This window comes from Macaca mulatta, chromosome 9 (genome assembly GCF_049350105.2).
Source record: "Macaca mulatta isolate MMU2019108-1 chromosome 9, T2T-MMU8v2.0, whole genome shotgun sequence".
NCBI classification, from domain to species: domain Eukaryota; kingdom Metazoa; phylum Chordata; class Mammalia; order Primates; family Cercopithecidae; genus Macaca; species Macaca mulatta.
The window spans coordinates 122,099,049-122,105,828 of record NC_133414.1 but is presented as its reverse complement, the minus strand read 5'-3'; the positions used below and the strand labels follow the sequence as shown (position 1 = coordinate 122,105,828).

General features: G+C 47.2%; 1 non-coding gene across 1 annotated transcript; it reads right to left on the bottom strand.

The window, feature by feature from the left end:
* Positions 1 to 6,256: 6,256 nt before the first annotated feature.
* On the bottom strand, positions 6,257 to 6,373 carry LOC114670222 (small nucleolar RNA SNORA18). Its single transcript, XR_003719704.1, has one exon. It is a non-coding gene; the product is annotated as a small nucleolar RNA SNORA18 (small nucleolar RNA).
* Positions 6,374 to 6,780: the final 407 nt, after the last annotated feature.

Here is a 6,780-nt window from a genome sequence, read left to right as displayed (position 1 = left end):
GTTTGTGGTTTTGACACCTCATTAGAGGTTTCATCAGTGTAAGAAGCCAACCTAGGAGCTCTTCTCACAAGTTTCCCGGGAGAGAAATTGCCCCTCCAAATGTGAGGAGTCCCACTTTATGTAGATAGCATCCACATTTCTTGCATTCGAAAACAAACCTTATAAAATGTAATACGTTTGGTTTCCTAACTTTTTCTTGACCCTGGGGTGGTAGAAGGAAGTGCAGGTTTTATCACCTGGATTTAGAGACAAGGAAATTGAAATGGAGAGAGAATTGGGCTCACGTGCAGGCAGCATGTCTAGCTGCCTCCATAGTGTGATCTGAGACACCCCGTGAGGCCTATTATTACTGTAAACCTCTAAAATAATAAATAAATGGCCGGGCGCGGTGGCTCAAGCCTGTAATTCCAGCACTTTGGGAGGCCGAGATGGGCGGATCACGAGGTCAGGAGATCAAGTCCATCCTGGCTAACACGGTGAAACTCCGTCTCTACTTAAAAAAAAATACAAAAAGCTAGCCAGGCGAGGTGGCGGGCGCCTGTGGTCCTAGCTACTCGGGAGGCTGAGGCAGGAGAATGGCGTGAACCCAGAAGGCGGAGCTTGCAGTGAGCTGAGATCCGTCCACTGCACTCCAGCCTGGGCGGTAGAGCGAGACTTCGTCTCAAAAAATAAATAAATAAATAAATAAAATAAAATAAAATAAAATAAATAAATAAATAAGTCTCTGCCACTGAAGTGCTTCTTAATGAGATGTGTGTAGTTTAATGGGACCAAGGCATTGGATCACTTGAAGGACAATGTATAATTAATGCGTTTTTGCAAGTTGGTTCAATTCAACAAATAGTTATTGAGGATCTACTACTAGTTCTATCACTGAGGATGTTTTGGTTACAAGCACAGGCATATCCTGAATATATTGCAGGTTCAGCTCCAGATCACCACAATAAAGTGAATGTTACAATAAAGCTAGTCACATGAATTTTTTGTTTTCCCAGTGCATATAAAAGTTATGTTTACACTATACTGTAGTCTGTTAAATGTACAATAGTATGATGTATAAAAATGTACATATCTTAATTTAAAAATATTTTATTGCTAAAAAATGCTGGCCGGGCGCGGTGGCTCACGCCTGTAATCCCAGCACTTTGGGAGGCCGAGACGGGCGGATCACAAGGTCAGGAGATCGAGACCATCCTGGCTAACACGGTGAAACCCCGTCTCTACTAAAAGTACAAAAAACTAGCCGGGCGCGGTGGCGGGCGCCTGTAGTCCCAGCTACTCGGGAGGCTGAGGCAGGAGAATGGCTGAAACCCAGGAGGCGGAGCTTGTAGTGAGCCGAGTTCGCGCCACTGCACTCCAGCCTGGGTGACAGAGCAAAGACTCTGTCTCAAAAAAAAAAAAAAATGCTGACACAGAGACACAAGTGAGTACATGCTGTTGGAAAAATGGTGCCGATAGACTTGCTTGACACAGAGTTGTCACAAACCTTCAATTTGTGAAAAATTCAATATCTGCAAAGTGCAATGAAACGAGGTATGCCTGCAATAGCAAACCCCATTTCAACAGACTTAACATATAAAAGGAATTTATTGACAACCCAGTGATAAGGTGACCTTCAGGTGAGGCTTGATCCAGAAGTTCAACAATATCATAATACCAAAGACCTAGTTTTTTCTCCTTTTCTTCTCAGGCTCCCAGGTATTTGCCTCATCCTAAGACTGGCTGCCTGATGATCACAGGGTGGCTGCCAGAATGTTCTGAGAATTACGTGCTTCCTCATTTATACCCGGGATGAGAAAGCAGCTGTCCAAGGAGTTTGTAAGTGTGAGACAGTTCCTTCCCAGGCAGTATCTGCTCACATCTCTCTAGTTCAAACTGGGCCACGTGCTGCCTATTCCTAAACCAAACTTGGTGGCTAGGAGGAGGGGATGTGCTGAAAAGCAAGGATCATGCCTGGCACCACCTTCTGTAGCGGCATATGGGCTGTGGGGAGACGGGTCTTGCCTGAATGAAAACCTGGGTACTGTTAACAGGAGGAAGGGAAATAAATGCAAAACCACCCCTCATTAGGAGCCGAATCTCTTTGTCAAAGAGTACAACAGTAATGAGTATTTGTAAATAGAACAAAGAAAATCAAGTTTCAAGGGCAGAAAGGGAGAATAATTTTAATTTTAGACATGTCGAGTTTGAAGTATCTGCAGAATATGTGGACAATGCTGTTGAGGAGTAAGTTGGAAATAAGGACCCAGGACTCAGCTTTGGGCTGGTGCTGTTGATAGAGTGGTTAAAGCCACGACAGGAGAGGCCAGCAGGTGCAGGGCAAGCCCCCCTGGGTGGCGCAGGGAGAGTGGGTGGAGCCCTGACACCGCATGATCTGGGCTTATGAGGGAAAAGGAACGGGGCCCCACGGGATTGGAAAAGTGAGGAGAACACTGTATTAAGAAGGCCTAGGGAGAGGCCGGGCGTGGTGGCGTGTAATCCCAGCACTTTGGGAAGCCGAGGCAGGCGGATCATGAGGTCAGGAGATCAAGACCATCCTGGCTAACACAGTGAAACTCTGTCTCTGTTAAAAATACAAAAAATTAGCTGGGTGTGGTGGCGGGCACCTGTAGTCCCAGCTGCTCGGGAGGCTGAGGCAGGAGAATCACTTGAACCCGGGAGGTGGAGGTTGCAGCGAGCCAATATCGCGCCACTGCGCTCCAGCCTGGGCAATAGAGCAAGACTTCGTCTCACACACATACACACGCAAAAGAAGACGTACGGAGAAAAGCAGTTCATGAAGTGGGGAGGCATTGTCTTAGAGGTAAGATGAGGCCTTAGCTGTTTCTGTTCAGTTTGGCCACAGTTAGGTCCCTGGTGGTCTCTGTGGAGGGATGTGGAGTGGTGGAGGAGGAGTCAGTGAGGGGAGGATGGGAAGTGATGAGGCTGAGGATCTCACCCTGCAGAGCCTGTCTCTGAAGGCCCAGGGGAAAGGAAGAGAGGGCAAAACTCAGAGAAGAGGGAAGACACTTTTTTTTTTTTTTTTTTTTCCTGAAAGGGCTTTGAAGAGGTTGAGTACTTTTTGTGCCAGGCCACCTAAACTGATGATGCTCCTGTCCCTGGACAGGGGAGCAGATGTGGACAGAGAAGGTGGGGACTGAGATCTGCTACAGGTGGTGGACTACAGTATACAGACCCCAAATACTTCCTTTCTGATACAGTTAGGATATTTTCCCCTGCCCAAATCTCATGTTGAAGTGTAATCCCCAATGTTGGAGGTGAGGACTGGTGGGAGGTGTTTGGATCATGGGGGCCGATCCCTCATGAGTGGCTTGGGCCAACCCCTTGGTGATAAGTGAGCTCTGGCTCTGACTTCACGTGAGATCTGGTCATTTAAAAGCGTGTGGCATCTCCCTACCCCACACCCAGCGCTCGCTCTCTCTCTCTTTTGCTTTTGCCATGTGAAGTGTTCATTCCTGCTTTACCTTCCACCATGATTGGAAGTTTCCCCAGGCCTCCCAAGGAGCACATGCCAGCACTATTTCCTGCACAGCATGCAGAACCATGAGCCAATTAAACCTCTTTTCTGATAAATTACCCAGTCTGAAGTATTTCTTCATAGCAATGCAGTAATGGCCTAACACACCCCTCCTAGACTGGATAAGGACTATGTCACCTTGGGGTGCCCATCTGTAATGCACTCAGGTATCTATGTACCTTCCCACTGTTCTCATTGACCCAGAGCCAACCCAAGGACATCTTCCAGTGGCTGCTTGGGCATCCTGGGTGGTAGCAGGTATCTCCATTGCACTCTATCTGCCACCTAACCCTGAAGGAAGGTAAAGGGCCCCTTCAAACTCCATACAAAGACCTTCCAGAGTGCCCACTGTGCAGATTGCCTGGTACAATGTCCAGCCTCCCCAGCCCCTCAATCTTCACCTCTATCTTTCTCTTGCAACTTGACCTTCACCAGTTTTGAAATCCCTAATTGACCTGGGTGGGCATGGGCCTTGGAAGGATCTGATGAACATTCTTTTTATTTTCTCACTCACCCCTGCCACAAACATTCTTTAATAGGCCTTAGCCCCTTTATCTCTTCTTCTGTCTTCTTGCCTCAATGGCCCTATTGCCCCTTCCTTCCTTCCTTCCTTCCTTCCTTCCTTCCTTCCTTCCCTCCCTCCCTCTGTCCCTCCCTCCCTCCCTCCCTCCCCCTTCTTTCCTTCCTTCTTTCTTTCTTTCTTTCTTTCTTTCTTTCTTTCTTTCTTTCTTTCTTTCTTTTTTTCTTTCTTTCTTTCTTTCTTTCTTTCTTTCTTTCTTTCTTTCTTTCTTTCTTTCTTTCTTTCCTTCCTTCCTTCTTTCTTTTCTCTTCTCCTCTCTTTTCTTTTCTTTTCTCTTCGTCAGGCGTCTGAGCCCAAGCCAAGCCATCACATCCCCTGTGACTTGCACGTATATGCCCAGATGGCCTGAAGTAACTGAAGAGTCACAAAAGAACTGCAAATACCCTGCCCCGCCTTAACTGATGACATTCCACCACAAAAGAAGTGAAAATGGCCAGTCCTTGCCTTAAGCAATGACATTATCTTGTGAAATTCCTTTTCCTGGCTCATCCTGGCTCAAAAAGCTCCCCCACTGAGCACCTTGTGACCCCCACTCCTGCCCGCCAGAGAACAACCCCCCTTTGACTGTAATTTTCCTTTTACCTACCCAAATACTCGCATGACACTCTCTTTCCCTCTTTCTTTCTTTCCTTCTTTCTTTTTCTTGATGGTATCTTGCTCTGTTGCCCAGGCTGGAGTGCAGTGGTGCGATCTCAGCTTACTGCAGCCTCCGCCTCCTGGGTTCAAGCAATTCTCCTGCCTCAGCTTCCCGAGTAGCTGGGACTACAGGTGCCCGCCGCCATGCCTGGCTAATTTTTGTGTCTTTTGTAGAGACGGGGTTTCACCATGTTGGCCAGGCTGGTCTTGATCTCCTGACCTCAGATGATCTGCCTGCCTCAGCTTCCCCAAATGCTGGGATTACAGGGGTAATTAAAGGCCTGCCCCTTTCATTTCATTGAGTGTCCCTGCTGACCCTGTCCCTCACTGCCTGTCCCAGTGGGAAACACCCGAGACTGGAGGGCAGGGCCTAAGGACAAGCTGCAGGGTCAGGGCATGTCAAAAATTTGCTGCTCAGCTGCTTCTCTCTCCCACTCTGCTGTTCCTTACTACTTCAGAGAGAAAATCCCAAAGAGGGTGTTTCTGTGGCTTGGCGAAGGGAAGAGAGAGTTCGTGGGTTCTCAGGAATGCTACAGTTAATGCCTCTAATTAACACCCCAGGCGCTTTCGCTGCACTGCGCTGCTGCTTTGTAATCATCTCTCTCCACTCTGCCTCAGACATGCGCTCTGGAACTGTGAGCCATCTGGGAGGTGCAGGAGGATTCCAGGAAAGGGCAGGAAGGCCTCAGAGGAGTTTCAGTATGTACTTGGCCAGGACTAAAGTCTGTCTTCATCTAGGCTCTAGGTGCTGACTTCTGTAACAGGGGAGCTGTTAGCTTCTTCCTGGGAATCCACCTTCTACCCCACACCCAAAAGCAGAGCACCATCCACTTAGGCCTCCAAGTGCTCCAGGCCTTGTATTCCACCTCTGCCTATTTTGAACCAGCAACTGATTTCAGCAGGAATTCACTGAGACTGACGTCCTCTGTGCTCAGCACCGTGTGCCAATAGTATGGCCACACAAGTAGATTTTTCCTGTCTCTCTTTTCTTATGCTAATGGTTCAGCTCTAAAGATAAGACTTAAGTAAGTAAAAGAAGCAGAAGACCTTTTTTTTTTTTCTAAAGTCAATACATTTTTATTCAAGGAATTCCATGTTGTGATTTCTTCCACTGTCCATCAAGGTCACTTTAGATCCCCTAAAAAGCTGGAGTCAAAAGATCTTCAAGTTTATCCTTTTTAATGAAACTGATCCAGCTGTCCTGTCAGCCCAAAATTACTTTGGCTTCTGTCATCTCCTTTTAATATGGGTATACTGATGAAGACTTCAAAATTCACCAAGAATCTTTGGGATCTAATTTCTTTAACCAATTTACTTTAGGGTCCTTTTGACTGCCGGTGGTGGGGATCTGCCTGGTTCTCAATTTGACACCCTCTCAATATGAATGAGTTCAAGTCGCATTCATTCCTAAGCGATCACTCAAGAATGGTACAGATGTGTGGAATATGCCAATACCTAAGGTAAAAAAGTAGATTATCTGGTTTTTCATAACATTTAGTAACTGTCTTTTTCAAACTTTTAGCAACTGTCTTGTAGTTCCTTCCCACAGATCTAACAATAGTCCTGTGAGTAAAGTAAAACCACAGAGTTACTCTATGAGGCGTTTCCAACGACGTGCAAGCTACAGGAAAAGCCCCATCGGGTTTTTTTTTTTTTTTTTTGAGACGGAGTCTTGCCCTGTCCCCCAGGCCAGAGTGCCGTGGTGCGATCTCCGCCCGCTGCAAGCTCCGCCTGCCGGGTTCATGCCATTCTCCTTTCGCAGCCTTCCTCGTAGCTGGGACTACAGACGCCCGCCACCACGCCTGGCTATTTTTTTTTTTTTTCGTATTTTTAGTCGAGACGGGGTTTCACCGTGTTAACCACGATGGTCTCGATCTCCTGACCTCGTGATCCGTCTATCTCGGCCTCCCAAAGTGCTGGGATTATAGACGTGAGCCACCGCGCCCAGCCGCAGAAGACCTATTAACTTCATATTCAGTTCCTGAAGGAATATAATCAAGGCAATACAGGGAGTCAGTATAAGGTAAAGTTGTGTGTTCAATGTGGT